Source organism: Episyrphus balteatus, chromosome 2, assembly GCF_945859705.1.
Source record: "Episyrphus balteatus chromosome 2, idEpiBalt1.1, whole genome shotgun sequence".
NCBI lineage: Eukaryota > Metazoa > Arthropoda > Insecta > Diptera > Syrphidae > Episyrphus > Episyrphus balteatus.
Window position 1 is genome coordinate 49292423 of NC_079135.1, and position 27303 is coordinate 49319725.

Genomic DNA, 27303 nt, shown 5'->3' on the forward strand with positions numbered 1-27303 from the left:
ACGAAAGGTTTAACAATTCATTTAGAAAGTTGCTGGTAACTTAAATATATAATTATACTAAGGTATGGAGCAGTTAATAACGACCTTACGCTTTTTAAAATTCCAAAAACTAAAAAGTCTGTTGACTGTTTTTAAGGTCAATAATGATGGTGAACGGAAAAATTAACTCTGTTAATATCAGTTCCGTTCATTTGAGAGTTTTAATTTTTTTTTCAATTTTTTATGAATTTTAAACCATAGTCATTCAAAAAATTCATAAAAAAAGGCAACTTAAATCAAAAGACAAGTAAAATAAAAGCTTCAATTCAATACCCACAGACAAAAGGTATTTAATAAAAAAAAATAAAACATATGACTCCTGTTGGCATTGTTATTCGTCACGTCTTTTTGTTGTCTTAGTTGACACAACGACTATCACTAAAAATTTAAAAAATATAAATAAATACATATCTATATGTAACATTTTAATTAATCACTCAATACTTGTCGATTCGATTAAAAAAACAACCAATTCACCTTGTACCGCCACCTGTCACTCCCACCCTCCCTCTCAAAAATCATGCGTATGTGTAAAGATTATAAAGCTGTATGCGTTTATATATGACAACAAAAACTATATTCAACATTGTCTCGATGCGCTTCTATTCTCTTGCCATCCATACATCACACACAAATAAACAACAAAAATACAAAAACAAAAATAAATACAACAAAATTCTCAAGACCATCTTACGGTGTTGTATTTGTTCAGGAAATAAATTTTTCAAGGATAGAAACTATAAATCGTTAGAAATACAGTATGAATAGTATGACTGTAGGCAGTCATAAGCGGGCGCGATATTATTATAAGCAAAAACAACCGCTCATTTCCACTTCGTAGTTTTTGCGTTGATTGTTGTTGGATTTGATGCTTTATGTGTGGCACCACACACACCTCTCATATAAAGTTTTGGGGGACAACGCCAAGTGGTTTTCTAGTGTATCTATCAGTTTTATTTGGATTTTACAAAAACAAAAACGAAAAAAATTGTATTCCTCCTTGCAAATATTTATGTGTAAAGCTTTGACTTTTACCATTTTATTGTGCAAAATCAAATGAAATATTTAACGATACCAATAGGTCGCACTTTTTGGTTGATATTCTACATATCGTCGGCGTAAAGCAAAATTGTTCAAAATCCACTTTTTACCGAAAATGAGATAATGATGCAGTTTTACTAATTTGAGGGTGCTCTTTCCGAATTTGAACTGGAACTGGTAGTTTTGATTGTTCTGTAAATTCCAAGTTCTGCAAATCCGTCATTCTGCTTTTTGAATCTGGCAACGATGTTGTACTTTGAGTACAATAAAATTTCTTGCAATTTGAGCTTAATATGTCTTTGTGTCGAAGAGTTTTCAAAATATTGATTTTAAAAGAAAGTAAGTTATTCCGACATCGAGTATTTTTTGTCAAAATTTTACGCAAGTTTGTTGGAATTTTGACTCTGGAAGCGTAACTGCTGTAAGAGATGTTAAAGAAAACCTGGAAAACTCTTCTCTTACTCTGGTTGAGGACTTTTCCAACTATCTATTCTACACTCACATACATTTTAGAAGTTTGATTTCATTAGGGTTAAAGTTGATTAAAATACTAAAGGTTTTCAAAAATTCCTAATATTGTAAATTTAATTTATATAACGTTGAAAACAAATACAAAAATAATATAATATTTGTGTTTTTTTTTTTTTTTGTTCATCATCATCTCATTTTGACCTTCAAACGAAGTACCTATGACATTGAATTACTTGTATAACAAAGAAATTTATTTTTGAAACGTTAGAGCTGTTTAAAAAAAAAGTAGTTCTTACCAATGAAAATTTTCTAACATATTAAAAAAAATTTTGAAAAAAGTAAGTTTCAAACAAAAAAAAAAATTAATAGGTATTTTAAAAAATCCCCAAAAACTTTTTTTGGAAATTTTTTGAAAATTTTAATATTACGGCTAGTTAAGCGCTTCTGTATAAAAATTTCTCAGATTCATAAAAAAAAACAAATTAATTGTTCAGTTTTTTAAAAGTATGAACTTTTGGTTAAAGTGTATTTATTTTTTTTTAATCAAAATCTTTATATTTGTTTTTGAGAAAAATGGGCTTTTTTGTCTTACAAATAAAATTTCCTCTCTTGGGAATCACCCAATAGTCTACTACCAAGTTTGAAATAAATAACTTCAGTGGTTTCAGCTGTAGAATGAGATGGATACAGACAAAGAGACACACAGACAGAATTGCTTGACCTACTTTATTTTTACAATCATTGTAATGTCATGTCTGATTGTTATCAATAGTTCAATTTTTTATGAATCCTTTACTTGACCTATAGTTATAGAATAGTTCAATTCATTAATTTCCACAAGAAATGAAATACACGGACACCATTTGTTACCTGTTAGTGAACTGCAAATTTTCTTGAAATTAGTTTCAAAACTGCATTGTCCCCACATTGGCGGATTATTGTTTTTTCGATTTGAACATTATTTTTGTATGTGCTGTTTTGAAAAATATGTCTTCTTTTAAAGACTTAAGTCAGCACTTTTTCAAAATAAAATAAAACATAAATTTATTTCAAGTTTCTTTTTCAGTTTTCTGACTTAATTTCGATGTTGTCTCTTTAAAATGGTTTTATTATGTTAAAATTAAAAACGTTAAAAAATATTCAATTAAAAGGCTTTGCCAATTAAAAAAGAACCATTTTTTTTAATTTTTTTCGGAAAACAACCGTTCAAGATTTAGATAAACTTTTAAATTTTCCATGTTTACTAGATCACTTTCTCATGTTTTTTCTAAGCAAGATTCATAAAAAAATTGGATCCGACCCCGCTAACATATGGGTTTTAAAAAATTTTTTACTTAAATTTTTATTCTTTTTAGTCTGAATTTTTGTATGTGTTAGCAACTAAAATGCATCTAGAAGAATTGTTTTTACTAATATATCAATGTTTACTATAAAAATGAATCACAACAAATCCAACCTATTTTAAAATCGAACATCCGGTTCATATTTATATTAGAGAAAAAGCATTCAAATCCAGCTCGTTTATCTCTACACCTTACCTAGTTGTAAAATTGATATGATCAGTTTTGTACATATTTCTTAACCGTTAAGAAGGAAACACAAAAGATTAATTCGTTAGATTAATTGGTCAGTTATAAAAATTGTATATTAACTGTTTAAGTTTTTCTATAAAAAAAAATGTTACGCATACGCCACAGTGACTTATTCTTTCTGAAATTCAAATCCTTGACGTTCGAAGAAATCCTTGACATTCTTTGAACTGTGTCTGTCGGTTGCCTAAAAGACAGCTTTTATAAGATTTTACAAACTTCCTTTAAGGTACTGAAATATTCTATACCTATATTCTTTCCCAAACGGATTTGTGCTGCTTCGAGGTAAGATAGTATGTAGAATTATTTAGGGCTACTACATAATGCGAAAAATTGACAAAACCCTCAAGAGGAACAAGTGCAATGCCATTAATGCTCACCAGAAAATTAAAGATCTTCTCCATTCTTTTGCGTTTTTTTCTTGGTTCCTTGCTCATGATTATTTCTTTGATGGGGTCTTTATTACAAGAATTATGTATGTTATTTTGGCAGAAATTATTTTGTAAACTTTCAAAATCCAATAATCTGCCTTTATGATACGTTTACCAAAAATCCTACTGTAAAAACTATTAAGCATTCTTAATCGATGTGTATTTGGTGGGCGCTAAACAACCTAAGAGCTTTGTTTTTAGGAGTGTTTTACTACTTTCGTTTGTTTATTAAATTACCTATTATATTCATCAGATACATAATTTAGATAATGCAAGTACTTTGGAGTACCTACGCTTCAATGAATTCGTGTAGGAAGTTACGAACTAACATTATTAAGCTTGGTTAGATTTTATAGAAGACAAGTGACGCATTAGCTATTTCAAAGCTCAATGCGCAAACCCTTGGACATAAAATCAATGGTAGCTATTCACACAAACACTATTTACATCTATGTATAGGTATGAGTTGGATGATGATTTTCAAGTGCACTATATTTTGAATTAAGAGAAACAACAACAACAACAATACAAAATAATAACACTTTTTATACCATATCAAGACTTTAAGTCGACGCCTTTTATAAATTTATGATAAGACATAAAATGCACAAATGAATTTTACTGCCCCTCAAGCCTTGCCGTTGATTGGAGGTCAAAACTTTCATATTTTCATATAGAATGTGCCCGTCTCGATCCGTCCCAAACCAAACCAGTAAAGCACACATTTCATTTTATTTGACAAGAAAGCACGCAGCAGCAAGTTGTAGAAATACCTATTTTATTGCACCGCGTGAGCTGAGCATGTTGTTTGTTCCTATACATCCATCAAGGTTTTGTGTGCATCAGGTTTTTATTTAATAAAATGCAAATAAATGTGTAAGTTATATCTACATATAGAAAAAATAAAGAGTAAACACATATAAATGTAAGCTTTATATGTAAGGAGTTGATATTGCAGTTTATATGAATCATAAGTTTATGAATAGAAAATGTCAATGGCAGGAGGTTGGTACTCATATTTGTGCAATTTGAGGAACTTTCATGTATACAAATTCAAAGAGCGAAAGAAAAAAATATGTAGGTACGTTAAGTTAAATAAAGAATATTCTATAATTTGAAAAGTCCTTAAAAAAAATAAATAAATAAATGTAGGTTCCGTTTCTTATATTTAAAAAATAGAGACCTACAATTTTACAATTACAAATTTAACAATCGGTTATTTCAATAGAATTTAATTTTTAACAGTTAATCATTTATGCCTTTCATATTTACTTAATAATAACAACCTGAGAATTAACCGTTTAATTATGTAATAAAGGAAAAATAATTTACTTACTTTTAAATTATTTTTCCTTTTAACCTTTGAAAATGAAAATAATAGGTTTAATCCTTTTTTTTGGAGGCTGATACATGACATCCTTATTTAAACGAAAAATTTGGTACGTCAGAACTCAGAAAATACTTTAAATACCAAAAAAGTAAAATGCCAGACTGGGTCACAAAATTTTGCTTTTGCTGTTGAAAGTGCATGTTGTATTACTTTTCTGTTGAAAGAAAGTGTATTATTTTTCTTAAAACTGCAAACATAAAACAGCAGAAATGTGTCATATATATAAGATAACCATTCAATATGATAAATTTATACCTTTCAAAACTATTTATTTATACATTATTACATATGTATATATACAAATAGTAAAACGAAAAGCTGCCATAAATAACATTTTATAAAAAAATATCATATTTCCGCTATCCATTTTTTTTTTTTTTTTTTTTTGAGAAAAAGTCAAAACACATCAGTCATATAGGAATCAATTAAATCGTAATTGTAAGCTGTTTTCGAGATAAATGCATTACTTCAAAAATATTATAAGAGGTATGAGTTTCTAAGGAGATATAAAGAAACAAAAAAAGGTCAGTGAAAATACCTTAAAAATCACACGCAAATCGATACCTGTACAACTCTGAGCCTTAACGCACTTAATTTGGTGCCCATAATTTATTTTTGTTTTTTACTTTTCTTTCACTTAAACATTGCCTAATAATATTTAACAATTAATTGATCAAAATATTATTTATTTCATACACAATTTTGCTGTAAATTAATAAACAGTTCCAAGTTTTATAAAAACTCAATTTCTTACTTTAATTTCAGTACGGTGTGACACTGGTTTATTACTCTAAAAACTTGTCCCGGTATTACAATTTTCAAAAAAGTATAAAAATTTCCAAAGTTGAAGTTAGAACGCAAGATATTACAATTTGAATGCAACAAAACATGGTTTTTCAAAGCGAAATAACAAACAAAAATAGAGGCTTTTGTTCAAAAAGAAATAAAAAAACAACAGTTCGAGAAAATGTGTTTGTTTGTTATTTTGCTCTGAAAAAACCCTCTTTTTTTTTGCATTCAAATTGTAATATCTTGCTTTCTAACTTCAACTTTTAAAATTCGTATACTTTTTTGAAAACTGCAATATCGGTACATGTTTTCAAAGTATTTAAAATGTGTCACACCGTACAAATTGTATAATTTGTATGTGTATAAGAGTACGTATTCAATATTTGAGCGGTGCAATTGTACCTTGCTTTTTGAGCTCAACAAGTCGTTCTTTCAATTATTTACCTACGTTCCTTTGGAAACATTTATCTACTGCTTAGTACTTAAAGCTGTTTTGAACTACTTTTTCAATAGAGTAAAACTAGTTTAAAGCAACTTTAAGTACTAAGCAGTAGATTTATCTTTTTCCAAATAATGATATTATAATAGTTTTCTTTTAATTCGTCGAATTTATTACAATTTTGACTACTTTCCCATTACATATTAACTATAATATTGAAACGTTTGTTAGGCCAAAATAGTCAAAATTGTAAGAAATTCGAAGAATATTAAAAAATGTATACCTACTAAGTCTTAGACACAAATTTGACAGCTATAAGGCAACTACAATGGTTTTTCAACACATTTTTTTAAATTAAAGCAGTTGTTTAAAGTTAAACAACGTTTGTAAACAATAGCCATCATACATTTTCTTCAATTTTTTTTTTTTTAACTTTAAAAGAATTTTGTTTTAATTGGTATTTTTAGTTTTGACACCGCTTTCCGAATTTCTAAAAAAGTACCTAACGGAGAGTTTGAAAATAATTTATTAGAGTTAATGTCAAGGTCGACAATTTGTAAAAAAAACATTTTTGAAATTCCTGAGATCATAAAAAGTCTAGGTTTTTTTTATCGAATCATCATGTAAATGGGTTTGAAAACCAGAAGCGGTTTAAAATTGACAACACTAGAATTTTCGCAAGGGCTGAAGATTGCAGAAAAACTTAATTTGACCTTGAATACAGAACTTGTGGTGTATTGCAAAAAAAAAACGTATTAGGTATTTTTTTTTTTATTGGATTATGTTACAGAGTGTAATTTTTTGATATTTTTGCGAATTAAATTTAAAGAATTGAGAAAATTTTAGGTTTTCCAAAATTTAATGAGCCATATTTACAAAAGCTCCACTAAATATATATTATTAAAATTTAGGAAAAAAATTGTGAAAGTGTTCATGATAGACTTCAGTTTATCATGATTTCATTATAAAAAGCAATTTTTTTATTGATACAAACGTGACACTAAGTTGCTTTAAAGATCCGAGCTCTACACATTATAAAATTGTAGACATATACCTTAACATTTTTTATTTGAAAAGTATAGAAAGTATCAAAAACAATCTAGATCGCTGATTTATCGATTTATTTACCGTACAATCTCCTACTGTCAGTATAGTCTCAGTATCCAACTCCTTCAAACTTCCTTATCTATCATCTAACCTGTCAGCAGCTTCCATGGATAAATCTAGTTAGACAAACTATATCAAAGTCTAATTATTATTACTTACAAGACATATTCGTCTTAAGAATATAATTTGATCCGGTTTCGCATTGAACAAAAAAAAAAAAAAAAAAATCAAGTTCAACAAATTAATTCCAATTACAAAGTCACAACATACTCGCGTTCAATCGCGTACATTACATATCGCCAACAGCCAATATATGTTCATAAAATAAATATTCTTGTCACCATAATGATCTGCCATAGTAGAGTATCGAATGTGGATATCTGCAAGTTCTGCACGCGTTTAAGTTATTGTCACGGTTAATAAATGTGACAATCCGAAGAAAGATTTATAGGTTAATTAAAGTGCGATTGTGGTCAGATTTAATAGTATCGATCTATACCACCCCAGCTGCACTAAATTCAGTAAAAGTGTTGGCTGTAAACAGTTTAGCAGCAGCAGCAAACAGCAAAGAGGTAAGTCACACGCAGTGCATTATACTTTATACCTCACCTCAATTTACTATTGTTCACGGAATGCTGATGGTGGAATTAATTAAACTACTTTTGCTAATATTCTTATAATATTTCTTTTTATTTTTTTTTTTTTTTTTATAACGAGATGCAAAAAGAATAAGACTTATACTTGTTAATCACCACAAAGGATTAAATCCAAGAAAAAGATAATATTTTATCAAGATAGAAGAACGGATTGCATGTGCATCAACATTCCAATATGTTCTACACGACACGAAACACGAGGCAATTAAAACTTGTCTATCTTTGCTCTGAAGCTGAAGGATTGAAATGAAGAACTTTTTTTTCTGGCATTAAACTGCTTTAGTCGATCCATATGCAATTGAATTGATTAAAATTTTTTTTTTCATCATTATGTGTTTTGCAGAGTAGGAAGGTATTTCTCAACTAGTAAATAACTTAAAGTTTGTTAAAATTCATGAAAATATGGTGTGGTAAGGGCTTTTTTTAGCTACAATAAAATAAGCAGCAAATTCCTTAAGAGCCAAATACAAGACTATGAATAAGATGTTGGTTTGATTTTATTTATTATTTTATTTATGTCTGATTATCTAATTAGATGCATATAATAGCAGTCGACTGAATACTGGCAGCCAAAAACAATTTACTTAAACGTTTAACAGATATGTATGCCTAGTATTTATGTTTTGGAACATGGACTATCAAAAAATGTTATTTCACCTTTTGCTTTCATTACAACTTCCAGCCGTCTGAAAATGGCCTGTGTGATAATGTTGCCAATTACGCTGGGTTTTGCCATTATGCACTATAACAAGATAATATTTTGAACAATATTTGTCATGATATTGATCTTTGCTATCATAAGCATACTCTGGAGTCTGGCTCACATTTTTAGTTCGATATTTTGCCCGATACTTACATAGCTTAATAAACCGCTGTACAGAGTCTTACAGTTCATGTCCTTTTATCTTGACTACAAGTTGTAAGCGAATGTTGGACCTCCTAAAGGCATTTCTTCTGCTGTTAAAACCTTTGAGATTGAACCAGGTTTTGTTTTATCTTGGCTTTTTCTGAAGAAACAGTCTTTCTGAAGGAAGGATCAATCTTTCTGAATTGTGATCAAACATTTTACATTGCTGCCTAAGGAAGCTTTGTGGTAAGCTTTTGGACCCGTATTCAGATCTTTTTCACCCAAATCGTGGGATGAAACACTTTTGTGTGAGACTTTACGAAAAATCATCAATGTCCGCTAGAACCGTTTTATTGACAGTTTTGCTTTATTTGATGTCGTAATATAAAGCAACCTTGTGTCAATGTTGATGGAAAAATATTTATTACCCACATTTTATTACAAAATAAAAGTATGTATTATCTAAAGTATGTATTATCTTTAAAGGAGGTAAATTATAAAATTATCATTTGCAAATAATATGTATTTGAAAATTCTGAGCTAATAAACTTGTGTGAAAAATTAAAAATATCTGTAATTACTACAAATCAAGGATTAATGGCATAAATAAGGGTAAAAACCGATTGGATCGCAGCAAATGGCGTGGGGGCATAAAAAAGAGGGTGGTGGCGAAAAAAAGTTGTTTTTTTAACGAATTTTTATAAAATTTATATTGACAAAAGTTATATGCAGAAGTCGTCTTTAATTTAAAAATATACAACATTTACTAGGATACTTTATTTAACGTAATCGCAAAATTATTGAGAAAAATGAAAAATTATGTAGGTACATAATTTTCAGTAAAATAAATTGATGAAAAATTTGATATTTTTTTTTTTATTAAAATGAGTTTAAAAATCAACTCAGAAAAAAATTTCAGATGCTGAATTTCACCCAAATTACCTACCAATCGTTAAATATATTAAATTTATATTTGTTTGTAACTTAAAAGTTCAAATTTCTTGCTTGAACTATAAGTAGTATAGTGGAGACATGCTTTTTAACATTAATTCCGTTTTGGTAGAGTAAAATTAATTTTTTAAGTTCATAGTTTCATCGCCTTTTTCAAACCGTAAACGTACTTAAATTTATGCTTACAAATTTAATATGAAAATATGTATAACAAACATTTATTATGCATTGTCATCGATAGTTTATACTGAATTACTAATTTTGGATGTTTAAAATTCATTCCTATTAACGGCTACTGCACAAAAGTTCGATTAAAATTCATTCACAGAAAAGTAATTATATTCCACATAGTAGCCTAGTTCCTAACACTTGTTCAAGCATTTAAAAAAAAAATGCATACGAAAACTGTATTTTTATTTTTAGCTTGACGCCACTTATCAATAATTATTATTATAATTCAAATTGTTCAATGATTTACGAAGGTAATTTGTACCTTGTTGTTTTAAAAATTACCTAAGTAAATTATAAATATTAAATTAATTTATTATTCTTAAAATTGTAATGCTGTTATTTCAAAACAATAGCCTTAAGCTAGCCATATTTGATGAAATGCATAAATGCTTTTACAACAGAAACTTCATGAAAACATTAAGTGTTTTTTTTAGGGTTGGTGACGTTTTCCCCGAAATAATAAGAAAGGTAGGCCTAAAAACTCCTGGTACAAGCAAATGCAAAAACACCAGCATTCAGTTGGCCTCAGAAACGGAACAATACAAAACCGGGAGGCTTGCCGCCGATTTCTGAGGTCAACCCGGCGAACCCCACAGGCGGATCACTAGTGTGAAGCAGTAACGTGGGAAGGTTATGATCCCCTCGACATCGAGATCATAACAGCGCCGAGAAAAAGGAAGAAGAAGAAGGTGACGTTTTCCCCAAGACATAATTCCCAAACTAAAATCCCCAAACCAAAAATCCCCGAACTGAAATCTCCAGCAGCGAAATCTCCAAAGAGAGAGTCCCCATAGCAAAAATCTCCAAGCCAAAATCTCAAAAACAAAATATTATCATATCATTTTGACATTTTTTTAATTTTAGGTTGATAATGGGCACGTTCAGGAAATATTAGTAACTAGATATTTAGGCAATGTAATTTCCTGAACGGAAATTTGAGTAAGTTGACTAAATAAGTTTGGATACGCCATTATTGTCAAATTTCGAAATTTACTTGAGAATTTTGCAGATCGCGTGGGGCAGACACCAAATTTCACTTTACTTTAATAAATAAATATTATTAATTATAACCAATATTGCAATTTTTACTCGTTTTTCACACAAATAGATTTAATTCTGTTGTAATTAAAAACAATCATCTGTCATGTTGACAAAAAAAAACTTTCCTAAATTTTTAGGGAAAACTTTCTTGCCTAACTTTCCAGTCAGCTTTCCAATAAAATTGCCTAAATTGGAAGGATTTTCTTTGACAGTTGACCAATCAGAGACCGAGAAATTACCTAAATATTAAGTCCTTAACGTTTCTGAACCTGCCCAATGATTGTTTCACTTTGACAATTTAAATATCAATTTTAACTAGATTTTACGTTTCAGTTTATTATAATGATATTTCTTTCTTTTTCTTTTTTATTAATTTAAGTATTATCTTTGTTTTTAAATGAAACAAAATATTACTGAAAGTGAATATTAGTCACTTTCGATTTAAAAAATCATCTACTCATAGTCGGAGAGGAGACGTGACCGACTGACCGTCGAGTTACTTAGCTTATAAGGTTGGAGGTTAAAATTGGTGTCAAATGAAAGATAAGTTGATAATAAAAAATAGGGTTGCCACTTCTAAAATGGTAACGTGACAACCCTACACCGAAAAAAAAAACCAATATCAATTTAACATTTTTTAAATATCAAACTAACATTTTTTTAAATATCAGCCAATAATGCTCTATAAAATGTGTTTTATGATATTTAAATAATATTTAAATGTCACATTTTGGAATTTTTTTTTGATATTTTATTATCATTTTTTCATATCAATTTCTCATTCCAAATTGTTGAAAAATATTAAATAAAAAATATTAAAAAAAAATATACTTATTTAAAGGCGCTTTGTATTTTTTCGAAGTAAAATGTATGATTTACTGAGAAAATTTGATCGGCAATAAGATTTTACTTCACATAGTTTGAAGAAAATAACAAACCAATTATATCACCTATAATAGAAAAAATAATATCACCACTATTTTGTAAAGAATATCCAATTTCAGTAATGTTTTGAAAAAGAAAGAAAATACTTAAAATAATAAAAATAATAAAAAAGAAAAAGAAAGAAATATGTTTTGTCCTTTTTCGTCGGCTACAGGTCTGATTTGAATATTATTATTACCTATTTTTCGATCGACGTTTCGATTGTGGTTACAATCTTCTTCAGGATCTAAGAAAAATATTTCTAAAAATTGCTATTATAAATAAAATTTTATACTTATCTTAAACCTTTTATATTAATGGATTTCTTCTTGTTTGATTTCTTTGTTATGTTGAAATATTTCAAAATTCAATAAAAGGAAAATGTCTTGAAAAAGACGTTTTCAATCATCGAAATTTCAAAACATAAAAACTTTTTTTATCATTTGATAAGAAATTCAAAAAATTTCTTATCAAATTTAACTATAAGAAATTGAGTTGATTATAAAGTTCAAGTATAAAATTTTATTTATAATAGCAATTTTTAGAAATATTTTTCTTAGATCCTGAAGAAGATTGTAACCACAATCGAAACGTCGATCGAAAAATAGGTAATAATAATATTCAAATCAGACCTGTAGCCGACGAAAAAGGACAAAATATTTTAATAAAGAAAGGTCACGAAATAAGGAAGAATTTAGAAAGAAATATGTTTCATTATAATAAACTAAAACATAAAATCTAGTCAACATTGATATTTTCATTGTCAAAGTGAAATTTTCACTATCCATTTAAACTAAAAAAAATGTCAAAATGATATTTTAATTGTAAAAGTGAAATTTTCATTATCCACCCATAAAATAAAAAAATGTCAAAATGATATGATAAAATATCAAAATTGATATTTTAACTGTTGGACGACTTTTGTCACTCAAAAATGTTAATTTGATAGCTGTTATTATCAATTTTTTTTTGGTGTATTTTAAGGGAAAAATTATCACATAACTATACATTCATATCTTTGTTGTTTGGCCATATAAAAAAATTTCTGAAATGCCACACGAGAGTAAAAAAAAATAATAATAGGTGCCACCTCGCAAATGCAGACAAGTACTCGGCGACCCCACTCAAATGCTAGAAGGCACTAAAATCACTTGTTTTTAAGCCAAAGTGCATAATATTTGATATAGTTAAAGGCTATAAAATACATCATGTTTTAGCTAAGACTCTTCGCAAATGCAGACAAGTACTCGGTAACTCTACTCAAATGCTAAAAAACATTAAAATCAATAAGATATCACTTTAAATATCAAAAAGTTACTTTTTTTCATAAAAATAATAATATTTTATGTTATAGCCTTTTACTCTATCAAATATTATACATTTTGGCTAAGAAAACAAGTGATTTTAGTGTTTTTTAGCATTTGAGTAGGGTTGCCCTTGTACTTGTCAGCATTTGCGAGAAAGAGAGAAAAGAGTATTATCTAAAATATGGTGTATAGTTTAGCTTTCTAGTACATACAAAGTTATACTGTTTTGTTCAAAGAAGATTTTTGTCAGTGTTGCTTTCATTTGGATAGGGTTGGCGCATTTGTGGACTTACGTTCTTTATATTATTTTTTTTTTTACTATTTAGACTTTTGTTTGGCATTTCAAAAATTTTTTTATCTGGCCAAACAACAAAGATATAATTGTATTAGTTATGTGGCAATTTTTCCTTTAAAATAGGGTTGCCACATAGAAGTTCCCATTTTAGATGTGGCAACCCTATTTTTTTATTTTCAGTATCAACTTATCTTTCATTTGACACCAATTTTAACCTCTAACCTTATAAGCTAAGTAACTCGCCGGTCGCCGCTTGGACTATTAGAATGTATAGGTAGGTTAGGTACATCTTTGCAGTAATTACAGCTTACATACATAAATAAACTATGAAATTCATTTAAGAATTAAGAGAATGTAATCTTTCATAAATCATTCAATAAATAGATAAGACAATGTATTATAATTAATTCGTCTTATAGATATAATTTTGTAGCTTGTATATGAACAAAAATATTACGTATACACCACAGTGTCCCGAAAATCTTGGAATATGTAACGAAAGCTAATTTTAACTGTTCTACTTAAATGGCAGGAACAGTTTTCTAACAATTCTCGACAAGTAATCAACTGGCCAATGTTTCAGTAATATTAATAGAATTTAAAAAATAAGAATTCTAAAAATTCTAAAAAAATTAATTGGCTTTTTTTTTATTCTTTAATTGAAGAAAACTATAGATACATTAAAGTATTTTTCCACTTTTTCTTGATGGCTTGATGGGTCATTAGAATATAAAAACATGCTTTTATTATACAAAAGAATAAAAAAAAAAGTGTAATGTTCTGTTTGTCTTTGATTGCCGACTCGAGACAATTATATTTGTATGCAAATTAATAGAGTAGTTAGAAGTTGTCTCATTAAAAACTTACCTACTTAATTAATGCGCACTTTATGGGTAAATAGAATAAAAATAGAGAATAAATTGATTTCTTTTGTTTGTTTTGTTATTTAAATGAAATAAAATAATATATCATTGAGCTTGTTTGAATTTAAATAAAAGTAGTTATTGTGAGGTAATTTCTTTAGAAGTTGAAGTACTTTAAGGCCGATATACAAACAATACAAATATTTTGGTATAAGGATTCATACTGTGATGATTTAATTAATAATATTAACGTATTTCTGCAAATCAGCTTGATTTTTTTGGATAGTTAGAAAAATTCAATTGGTAATGAGAAATTCGGAGAAAATTGTTTGGCCGATATTCAAATCAGAAATTTCGGAACTCCTTTTAAAATTGTCCGTAATAGAGCCAAATAATATCCTGAGCTATAAACTAGCCAACCAAGATACAATGAAGTAGGCTAATTTTGCTTGGTTGAATAGCGCGCGTATCTTTAAAAGTTGACCTATTCCAATATAATCACGTGCAATCTCTAAAGTTACATTGTAATTACATGACACTGATACAAATGTTTAATAGACAAGAACAAATATTATAATCTTATTAAATTCAGAGGGTGCTCTCAAACTAAATATGTACTTTTATTGTTGCTATTTCAATAGTTATTTTATAGGTTTTGAAGGTTTTTTACTATTACAATTTATCAAAATAAATAAAAATAAATTAATTACCGTTTCAAGATCGTTTATTTAATTTTTTTCAAGTTCATTTTATGTACATTTTAAGTTCTAATCTTTTTATATGAACTTGACTGTAATATTTTTGTTTATCTATTTTTTGTTTTATTTAATACCAATCAGAATTCTGATAAGAAAACTTAAGTTTTCACGGCCAACAACTTTTAATACAAAAACAAAGCAACAGAAACAAAACCAAACAAAACTTAAACTAAAACTAAAAACTTATAGCCCATGAAGCAATAAAATATCTGATGGATGAATGTTAAGATACACATCCTATACAAGAAATGTCTATTAATTCTTTAAAGCGAATGTTCCAATAAAGAATCTTTATAAGGTCATTTTATTGAAGTGTTAATGAAAAAGAATGTTTGAAGAAATATCAAAGCTGAAGGAAAACTATAAATAAACACAGGGGTGGAGTGGCAGTTTAATTCGCATACCGAAGGGGCTGTTGAAGAATTTTTGCTGTCAAGGTATAAAATACAAAAAAAAAAACAATAATCAAGATTCCTAGAGCAGAAAATTTGCACAGAATTTTCGATTTTGAAAAAAAAAAATAACTTTAGGAAGCTATAATTTGAAAGCTATTAATTCTTAAGTGATGACTTTAGTGTCAAAGTTTGGAAAATCCTATGGCTTTCAAAACTAATTTCATGATTATACTCAAAAAATTTTTCTTCGGGGTTTAAATGGCGAAAAACTGAAGAAAGCTCATTTTTCTTATTTTTATTTCTTTTTTATTTTAACAAAATTCTTGGTTACATTTTTGGAACCATTTGACAACTTATAAATTACTAAGCCAAATTATAATCACAAGAGTTGAAGATCAGTTTCTCTAAAAACAAGGTATAACTTGAAGTCTTGAAAATCGATTGATGATTTTGATCTGGCATATGCATCTAGATCCTTTAATTAAAAATTCTAAACATCGCAAAGCATCAAAAATCAATTACTTAACTAAAAAAGGGCCCTAAGACAACCTACTGTTCAACTACAAATCCACCCATTATCAAATTATAATCACCTCCAAAAGCTTTTTCCCAAGATCTTTCAAGAAAAGATATAATTTACACCGCATCCAAGTTCACCTCAATGCCAATATCAAACTCAATTCGAGAATCCCGCGTCGTCAAAAGCATAATAACAAATGAGCGACACAATAACAAACAAGCAGACAAACACGAAAACACAAAAAAATAAAAAAAATAAATACGAAATATCAATTTCCATTCTGACGTTTTTATAGTTGTTAGTTAGTTTGGTATGATGGTATATGGTCGGTTTGTGTCTGCACTGAAGTGTATTTGATAGAGATCCAAGTTCACACCAAGAGCAAGATCATTAGATATATACCCACAATGATGGGCCGTTAAATAAACATTCTAAAAACAACTACAAAAAAAAACCTTAAATGCAAAATAAAAACAAACAAAGCGCCATCCGTCTATCGTCTCAACAGCCGACATCACCATCACCCTATAGCAATGCACTGCCACTCCAAGCGATCGTGCCTAGAATTTTGACCTTCGTTACAAGTAATTTCGTTGTCGTCTCAGGGAATAATTTACAACCGCCTCTCAAAAACAAAAACACCACTATCAACACGTTTACGCTAGAACCATAATAGTCTCGAAAGTGATACTATTCGACTACTACGCGCGTATACAATCTTCTTTTTCGTCTCTCCACTGCAGCAACAGCAGCAGCCTATATCAGCTAGCGTAGCAGCGGCATAGACGCAATCTGTGACTTTTTCCGCATAGAAAAGCTCAACACTATTAGGCATTTTGGTGTTGACAGTGACAGACTACCGCCATTCAACTCACCATCAAACCAATGATAGATGAAAGCTTTTTTTTATCATCGGTGAGCAATATGCTACACTGAAAAAAAAAAATTCACAAAATTAAATGAAATTTTTTTTGTTGAAATTCTAAAGTGAATATCAAACTTTTTAAAAACAAATAAATTCATGAAGACAAAATTTGGTAAGTTCGAGTGAAAGTCTTCGACAGGAGGTATTTGACAGAATCTCTCTAAGCTATAATTCAAATTGCAAAAAAAACTTTTAAATACTCGAAGTCCGAAAATCTTGTTTATAGTCTTGAAAGCCAAGAATCTGGAAATCTTAAATTATGGAATCTTAAAATCCTGAAAATCAACTGGGTAAAAAATTCTTTTTCGCAAAAAATAAGAAGATAATTCCAATATCTAGACAAAATTAAAACAAAAAACACAAAAACTTAAAATCTCCAACAACTCTCATGAAATTTCGATGAAGAGAACGGAAAATATAAAAAACCGATTACCCTAAATTTCACATAGACCATCCGAAAGCTCAAAACTACAATAGTCTACAAAAATTAAAAATTTCCAAGTCCTCTAATCTAAAGTCTAAAAGATTCAAATCTTCAAAATCAAAATTAAAAAAAAAAACTGAAATCCTGTACTGCCGTTGGCGCATGAGCCAAAAATTCAAAATTGAGTTAAGGGCATATTTGACATCCTGAAACAATGCCTCATTTATATGTTAACTAAAAACAGCGAATTTTAAATTCCAAGAGGCTCAAAATCTTCAATGAAGATGAGCACAATGATATTACTCCGCTGTATTCCTCAATAGAAAAATGCATTTATTACTAACTCTAAACATTAAAAAACAATAGGTACGCATATGGCAAGCTTGAACAATATTTAATTATTGTGTAAACTAAAAATTATAATTTTCCTACTAGAAGTTGCTTAAAATCATTTTTGAAATTGAGCACTCTTACAATTCTCAACTCTTTCCCTTGTCAGTAAAATGTATTTATCTCAAAACTACAAAAATGGATATGCGCCCTTTTTGATTAGCACGGCATAAAAACGATGAAAATCCAAAACAGAGAAAAACACATTTAATATTTGTCTACCCTTTTTACCTTACCTTAATGAGTTTGGGAAATCCAGAAACCCTTAAATCCACATAACTCAAAATCGAAATCTTTTGAAAAAAAAACTTGAAATCTCCAAACTCGAAATTTGAAAGCCAGAAATCGAAAAAAATTCATTTATATAAAAATTATTAAAATTAAATCTTATAAGCCCTGAATACTGAACTGAAAACCTCAAAACAAGAAAACCTTTATATCCAAGATTTTGAAAACTTAAAGGTTTCACCACACCTAAACATTGAAGTTCCGGTTTGGATTTTTGTTCATACAATTACGCGTACCGCTACCGCATACCCTTCCGTTGTGGTCAAGCCTTAAATCAAGTAGAAAACATTAAAACAACATAAAATTGTTCCAAAATTTTGTACAAAAAACACTGAATTCCAAAAGACAAAACCAAAAATAGGGCAGAGAAACCCAAAAATACAAAAAAAAAAAAATCAAAACACTTCAAAATCCCGAAAATCAATATTCATTATTCATTAATATCTAAACCTGATAGTCAACAATGAAGAAATCTCGAAAATAAAATAATACCAATCCAAAATTATTGACAAAACCCAAAATACAGCAAAATTTTAAGAAACGAAAACTTATAAAAATGTTAATTTCCAGAAAAAAACAATTAAAATTCTAAAAGCTCAAAATCAGAAAAACCCAAAAACTCACGATACCACGAAATCTGAATAACGAAAATTACATTGTCCAAAAAAGGCAAGTATCTGAAAAGCAAAAACCTGAAAGTCCAAATTTTATAGAATTCAATTAGGTATCCCTATCAAAATTAAATAATCCTAAAATCCAAAACTTCAAAATCACAAAAGCTTAACTTAGTTCAAAATTCATTAAATCACGAAATCTTGAGAGTCTATGGTCCAAAACCGTGAAAATTCTGTAAGAAACCAAAAACGAGAACCAAGATTCTAAATTTCAAAATCAGGATACCCCAAAATTCCCAAAGCCCAAAAATCCAGAAATCTCGAAGTCCCAAAACAGAAGGATAGAAAACCCCAAAAATCTATCCAAAAACGCACCAGGAGAAAAAGAAACTAAATTCAATCCATCTTTTTACTTGCTCTATAGGGCAAGTATTGGTTTCGTGTCGAAAAAAAAAATTGAGGTTTTAATCAAAACCAACATTACGATGATGGAGAATTCCGAAAAAGTGGGTAACGCAATTCCGTCCGTGCGTCTGTACGTCTGTGCGTCTGTGCGTCTGTGCGGTTGTGCGTCCATCTGTACACATTTCCACAGCCTAAACGGGTGGATGGATTTTCTTCAAATTTGGTACAGATGATTTTTATGGAATTCTGAAAGTTGGTTTTTTTTTGTTTTTTTATATCTCGTTTAGAACGTATACCTCCCATACAAAAAAATACGATATTACGAATTTCTCGAAAACGGCTCTAACGATTTTGATTAAACTTTGTATACGTAATATTTAAAGCAGTGGCAATAAAACTGCATTTTTATTTTTTTCTCAAAAAGTCAAATAACAAAAAAAAATTTTTTCATTTAACAAAATGTTGCCCTAAATGTCGGCTCTTCCCCAATTTCAGTTTTTTTTTTAAATTTAGATCCAGCTTTTAAAATCTACAAGTAGACTAACATAAAAATGCTTTGAGCTGCAAGAGCAAGTACGTGCGACCCCAGTCGTGCATTTTATTTCTACAACTTTCATTTTAAACCCAAAACAAATTATATGTAAGTAATTGTTTTGTTTTTGTTTTGTTTTGCATTCGATTTCGTTTTTCTCTCTTGCTATTGCGTACAAATTTCTCTAAGTGTGGAAGCTTCTTGACTCTGCGTATGTGTTTGCTGTTAGTTGTGATGGTATAGTTATAGTTATAGTTTGGTCTATTACGAGCATGATGACCTTCTCGGATTGTCATGGCTAAAAAATAAACAAATGCACGCACACGCAGACAACTCTTTCTATTATTATTATTTTGTATTTATTATTATTTGTTGTTTCTTTTTTTTTGTTTTTGTTTTTAATTTTATTTCAAGTGTTTCGCTATTTGTAAATGTGATTTCTCTCTAATCGACTGCAAGGTAATGTTTTGCTTCGCACTTGCGGGTTTTCACGTTATTTTTGATGAGCTTTTTGTTTACAAGATGATGTAGTATTTCACAGAGAGCTTTCATTAAGGGCGCTAAATTGAAAAGGTGTCTCCAATTTCAAAACATTTAACTGAGGGCGACAGGTTGTCAAGACCTTTTAGCGCCTTCTCATGTTGCCTTTTGAATGCAAAAAAAAAATTCTTATTCCAAATGGTTTTTTTGTTTTGTGGTTTTATTTCCGGTTAAAATAGTTATAGTAGATTGATTTATTGACATATTAAAGCTCTAAGAGTTAGTCGTACAACACATTTATACTGTTTGTCAACCCCTTAGGGTGTATTGGTTGTTAGGTTTTTGTATTCAGGGTTGCAATTGAGGCGATTTGTTTCATTGATCGGTTTTTCTGATCAATCGGTGGGGAGGGTCGAATGCATTTGTTGTTGTTGTTTTTTTTTTTGTATTTACTTAGTTATTTTTTATTATTGCTGTTGTGATTGGTTTAAAGTTGTATGGCTATTATTCCGGAAGTAAAATATGATGGCTTTATTATGCAATTCATATATGGCGTTGATTTCGAACTTGATGAGGGTCAGTGTTTTTGTATTTGGGGTCAGATGTTTGATTGAGTATTGAATCAATTGATTTTTGAATTTGAATGAGACTTGATCTTAAGAATTCAATTTCTAATTGAGAAAAGTTAGTAGCTAGATCTTGCGAATACAATTCTTAATACCTTAGGTAGTTGAATAAATTTATTATTAATAATAAGTTATTAGTTGTGTTGATAGTTATAGCACAGATAATATAATCATACAGATATCTTGTCTGCTCAGAAAAATATGAATAATTTTTTTTCCTTACCAGACAAGACTTACCAGACAAGGAGATTTCAAAAATAATGCTGAAAAAGATCTTTTTCAATTAGACATTTTTTTCTCACTCACTCTCATAGGAACGAAGAGGTTTTTTTCAAGAAAGAAGATGAGCGAGATGATTTTGTGTGTATTTACTGAATATTTTAAAGCTTTTGGAGAAGGTCTTTTTTTGGTCAATTTCAGTTTCATATATCATTTCTCTCCATATGAATAAGACATCTGTATAATTTATTATCTGTGGTTATAGTTTATTAAAAAGTACTAAATGACGTCATAGTTACTGCGTGTTGGTTTAATCCCTTATTTCTACTTCAACTTAATTTTTGTTTTTTATTGAATTCGAAAAACTAAATGTTCTTTATCCATAAACAAGAAAAAAAAAACCCAAAATATATTAGTCTCTTTGCTAGCTGAAGATGAAAGATGCCGAAATCACAACGTGGGTGGTGTTAAAATAAAAAAAGAAAAAGAGATCTCTATGCTAAATACATTTTATGCTCAAACCCATTTCAAAGTCAAGAAAAACAATAGATTAAACACCTTCCAAGTTCTCCGAAGTCAAAGTTTTATGTTTGATTGATTTATTTCTCTATTGTTAAGTCATAACTTAAATATCATATTGAATGGAATACCAATAGGGTGTAACTAGTTCAACATTTTTCTATTGTTTTTATAGAAATTAAAAAAAAAATCAATAATAATATGACATTGATTTATTCATAAAAAATAATAATTCAAAAATAAACTGGAAAATTATGAAAAAAACAGAACTTCGAATCAATGCACTAATAAATCAATGTATACAACACTTTGACTGGCATTTATAATAAAAGGTCCAAACGAAGTTTTTCTTTTGATTTAATTGAAAAAAGATCAACCTGTTAAAATTTATAGCATTGAACTTTCAAAGAAGTTATGATTGTTGAGGTAACCAAGAAGGGATTATGTAGTTTTATAAATCTCCAAATTTTGTATCTCATTAATTTTGTTTATGAGAATAATTAAAACTACAAATTTAATGTTTTCAACATAAGAGATATCTTATAATTTGCCTATATTTTCAACAAAATTTCTATTCGCGAAAAAAAGGAAAAGTCTCCTACCTATTTTGTATGATACAAATTAAGCGTAATATCGCAGAGAAATACCAGGGTTCAGTTTGACATCTGTGTCAAATATTTGTAAACTTTCAAGACAAAAAAAAATGTTTTATTTCCGAACATTATTCGTTCTGATTTTTAATATTTACCATAATTTTCACACAGTAAATAAAGTGTTTGATAACGTGTGTTTATTGCTTGAAATAAAAAAAATCGCTTTGTTTTGTGGTGGGATTGATTAAAAACTAAATGCCCAAAACTTTAATATTATATACCATACAATTTTACCGAGAAATCGTTTACTTTTCAGACTTCTGAAAGGAATGGTAAATTAAACACGCAGAAAAACGATCGGTTAAAAACAACGTAAGACTCGTGTAAAATTAACAGAGGGAGATTGTTAATATAGAACCTGCAAACTAATCCGGGTAAAATTACACGAGTCGACTCGGTTATTAAAAATTGTTTAATCTTACCCACTTTCTTGGTTAAATTTTACTAATATCTCAAGTTTTAGCCGAGTTTCTTGATCAATTATAACATGTTGATCGGTTAAAATAACCTTATAAATGGTAGTTTTAAACAATTTTAACTTAACCGAGGCGACTACGTTGATTTTAGCAAAGAGAACAACGTAGTTTTTAACCAAGACTATGTTATTTTTAACACATTTTTTTCAACCCACCGAAAGAACCTCTCGGTAGGTCCATTATTTTTCTGCGTGAATAGTAGATTATTTGATAAAAATGAAACTGATCATTAATAATGGAATTGGGTCGAGACAAGAAAAAAATTGTATATTATTGGGGGTCTATTCCCCCTCGTTTAGCGAGGACTGGAAATTGACTTAATTTGTCATACATTTTGTGTTATTTCAAAAGCTAGGCTTCGTCAAAGCTAAATTTTCAATTTCATTTTGAACAAAATGAACAAGATTCCACCCGAAAAAAATAAATTTCCTTTTCCTCCTATTTTGAGCTCCGGGCGAAAAGTTGTTCACGTTCAGAAAACACCCCATATTTTTAAATTTTTTTTCATTTTTGAAAGTTCTTTTTGCACTTCAATTTTTGTGACGAGCAAATTACTAGCTAAGCGAAAAATGCTCCCAGGCGGAAAATTTCGGTTGGAAAAATGTTCACGTGATACTCAACAAATAAGCTGATTCTGTTAAAATGTAGCGACATTCAATCAACTCAAAGAAATATTATAGATAAATAATCAAAAAGTTTAAAATAATTGTCAAATGACTCGAAAATTGAGGAACAACAAACAAAATGTTGTAATATGTTGTTTATAATTTTTTTTCAATTAATTGACTTAAAATTGCGGAAAGTTTCTCTGCAATTTTTTTTATAAGCATGTGCGTCTAGCATAATTCATCTGCCGAACTTATATCTTGAAGAATATTACCTACATCCAAAATCCGTAGTTTTAACACAAATTTAATTTTCTTCATTTACGTGATCTTCTCTCATTTTAATTAACAAAAACCATGCCTATTTCAAAACTTGACATTTTGTTTTGTTTTATTTATTCTTGCAAAAATAATGCAATTTTCTTATACCCGTTCGATTTCCCCTGAGTTAAAAATATGCAATTCTTTGAAAAAACCATACATTTAAATTAAAAGTTGCCACTTAGTGTGTTATAATTTGCAACAATAACAATTTATATATTTTCAATAAATATTTGTTTTTCTTTTATTTAAAACGGCTGTTAGCTATACACACTAACTTGTGGTGTGGGGTCTGGAGCTGCTGGGGCGGCTAACTTGCAAGATGACATTGGTTATTATATGCACACTAACTTCCGCAATGGACACACAAAATTATAGTTTGGTAGTTTCGAGTTTCAAAATAAATGGAATGGAAAATGTAAAGACGCGTACAAAATCCTGTAATAATCATCAGAAGAGCTTTTTGACTAATTTTGAACACATTGGTAGATCGATTTTCTCCTCTTAAGAAGATACTCGGAAATAATTAAATAAAATAACAAGTTTTAATATTCTTAAAATAATAAAGTTTAACAATTTATTTCCGAGAAAAAAGTTCTTAGATAAGTTCTGCAGAATCAATTTTTTAATAACTTTGAACATTATGTAAACAAAGTTTAATAAAAACAGTTGGAACCTTTATCGAGAAGGTTTGAGTAAGTAAAGACTGTTTTATGGCAAATACCTGTTAAAAAAAAAAAACTATTAAATTCAATATGATCAACAAATGTAAAAATTTCAGCATTCATTACATGTTTATAGTTTGACATTTTAACTTCTTGTACTATAATACACACAATGTGTTACTATATTTGTAGATATGATTCATCGAATTAAAAAAAAAAATATTATAGTGCGCATTTTGCTTAAAGTTCTTTATAATAATTTATCTGTCAAACTGAGAATCTGCGTTTTATTGGTTGTCTCATTGGCAGTTTATACGAGCGAAGGACATTCTTTGTTGATTTTTTTTTTGTTACTGCTAATTACTGTAATAATTTTAAACAACAAAATTGCTAGTTTTTTTTTTTTTAATTTTATTAGTTGCTGTTTGTTCTAAGTAAAATAAATATTTCCAGGTAAAAGTTGTGACATTGAATTTATTTAGTAAAAACTACAAATTCTCTTATGGATAATAAGCCTAAGAAAAAGTTCAACCTTTTTTCTGTTTAATAATATTCACAGTCATTGGCGCACTTGCCACTAATCTCCACTTCACAATATGGCCTTCAGACAAAATTACTATGTCTGATAAAATAAATGACTAATTGAAAATTAAATTAAGTCTGTTGCAGTGGTTGTAGAAAGTTGCTCAATTTTTTTGTTATATTAATCAATTAAACTGTTTGATTCCAGTAATTGAATTGGTTCATTTTTGGAGAAATGGTTTTTCTTGAAAGTGATGCCTGAGGAACAAGAAAAAAAGGTCTAATATGAAATTCGAAATTCATTTGTTTAAATTTTCAGTTTTTATTATGAAACTAATACTTTCCTCCCTATTTAAAAAGTATAAACAAATAGTTTAAATTATTTTTGTCATTTTTATAGACCAGCCCCTACACGCCAAATTATTATTAAATATGCTTGGTCTAGATTTAAATTGGAATTGGAGACAACAGACAAGCACACGAAAACAACCATTAAAATGTGTTTTACTACGTCGCATCGCATCGTCAATCTTCATTCACAATTGACAAACGAAGTCACCATTGACGGGATTTTTGCAGTTAAATTAAGTGTGATCAGACACTCCTCTACTCATCTTTAAAGACATTAAATTCCTAGAATCTTGGACTTCCGTAACAAATTTTGATTTAGAAAAAAATTAAACACACAACTTTCAAGGACATCAAGTTAAATAACAGAGAGGTGTTGGAGGTAATGATGTTGTTTTGTAGTTTTTTTTTTGCTATTCTGTGGTGGATTTGTATTTATTATTTTATAAATAAATGTACTGAATTATTTGTATTATTTATATTAATTGCTGATTTAATAAATCAAACATGTTTGTTTATTTTTGTTATCATATTGCAGCTTTATTTTTTATATTCAATTAAAGTAGAAAGTCTTGAGGCGGATTCAACAATAGTAATAGTTGTTTCTACAATGGTCTCTAAAAATGTTCTGTGCATTTTCAGATTTGACTAGTCGAACTCCTTTTCCTCAATAACTGCAAAATTGTAAATTTATCAACCATTTTAAAAATTAAGAAAAAAAGTATTATTCAACAATAATTTTACAAATGTTATTAACGTAGTTATTTGATCTAAACTCAGTTATAATCGGTGTCTTAATTTTGAATAAACATATATCCTTTTCTGTCGATTTATATAAAATTTTAACAAGCGCACGCTTTTTAACATTTTTTTTTTGCAGAATTTTGTAAAATCATCTCCTCGAAAAATTCTGATTGTTTGATTACTAACTTACTTCGTCAATTTGTTAGATATTCATTTTTTTATTTTATAAATCAATACATTTTAAAATATTAAGAAAACGTTTTTAATTTTAAATATTCTTGAAAAATAAATTAAAAAATTATTAATTATCAAATAAAAATGAATATTCAAAAAATTGTATAAGAAAAGGAATATTATGTATCACACAACTTCGTTTCTACTTAGTTTTCTATGGTATACCTTAAGAGATGTGGGTTTTAAGAATGTCGGTCGATGCATTTTAAAAAATATTTGATAAAAAAGTATGATTTTGAAAACCAGCATTTTGAAGTCAGAAAAAAAAATTTTTCTTAGAAATGACATGCCAAAATAGGTACCTATTGTACTAACAATGTAGTAAATTTGATTCCATTCAAACAAAATTGCAATGGTACCATTTCTCACTAAAAAAAAAAACAGCTTTTAACCCAAAATATTTTTGTGTGCATATTTTTTTTTTTTTTTTTTTATTGCATATGAAATAAAATTATCAATCGATTTTTAAAAATTTTATGAGACTGTTATATTTACATTATGGCGAACGTTTCGAGTATATTACACTTTCTCTTCTCCTGAACGTACCTGAAAAAAAAGACAAAGACATTTATTAAAATTTGTCAATTTTGAATTTATACACAAAAAATTAATGTAAAACTAATATTCTACTCGCTCACACCATATTTCCTCTAATTTTTTTATAATTATAATTTAAAAATAGTTAAAAACTTGTTTCAAAAACAAATTCAACACATCATACAAAAAGCCAAACCGTAGAAGTAAACTTGAACTTGCACCAGTAATTGGGAGAAATTTAAAAAAAAATTGTGACGTCAGATAAACTTGGATGCAGTATTGAAGTATGGCTTTTACTGTTTTATCCACATAATTTGTATACCTACATAATAGTTAATTTGGAAGAAATAATTGACAAGGGAATTTGTCTTCATATAAAACCATACAATTTACCAAGTATTTTTTTTGATACATGTTTTTAACGAAATGAAGATCCCTCAAAAATCTCTAAGGGCGAAATTCATAGTGGTCAAATTAAATTCCTTTGTCAATTATTTCTTCCAAATTAACCCTCTGTCGGCACACGGGTGCGAATTTGGCATGACAAAAATAAAAAAATTACGATTTTTCAAAAAAGTGGTCACAAAAAAGTCTCTTTATAAGGGTGAAAATATTTTTTTTTTTCGGAATTGTGAATACAATATTCGAATTCCTCGGAATATTTTACATCAATTTCATACTTGATTCTCCAT

General features: G+C 28.6%; 1 protein-coding gene and 1 long non-coding RNA gene across 3 annotated transcripts in view; one reads left to right on the plus strand and one right to left on the minus strand.

Annotated features, from left to right (window-relative positions):
• The window catches only part of LOC129911747 (ecdysone-induced protein 74EF-like), a 157190-nt gene that overhangs the window by 84620 nt on the left and 45267 nt on the right, over positions 1 to 27303 (minus strand). The gene's annotated exons all lie outside the window — the stretch shown is intronic.
• On the plus strand, positions 19725 to 25628 carry LOC129911748 (uncharacterized). Its single transcript, XR_008771698.1, has 2 exons — positions 19725 to 19770; positions 25149 to 25628. It is a non-coding gene; the product is annotated as an uncharacterized LOC129911748 (long non-coding RNA).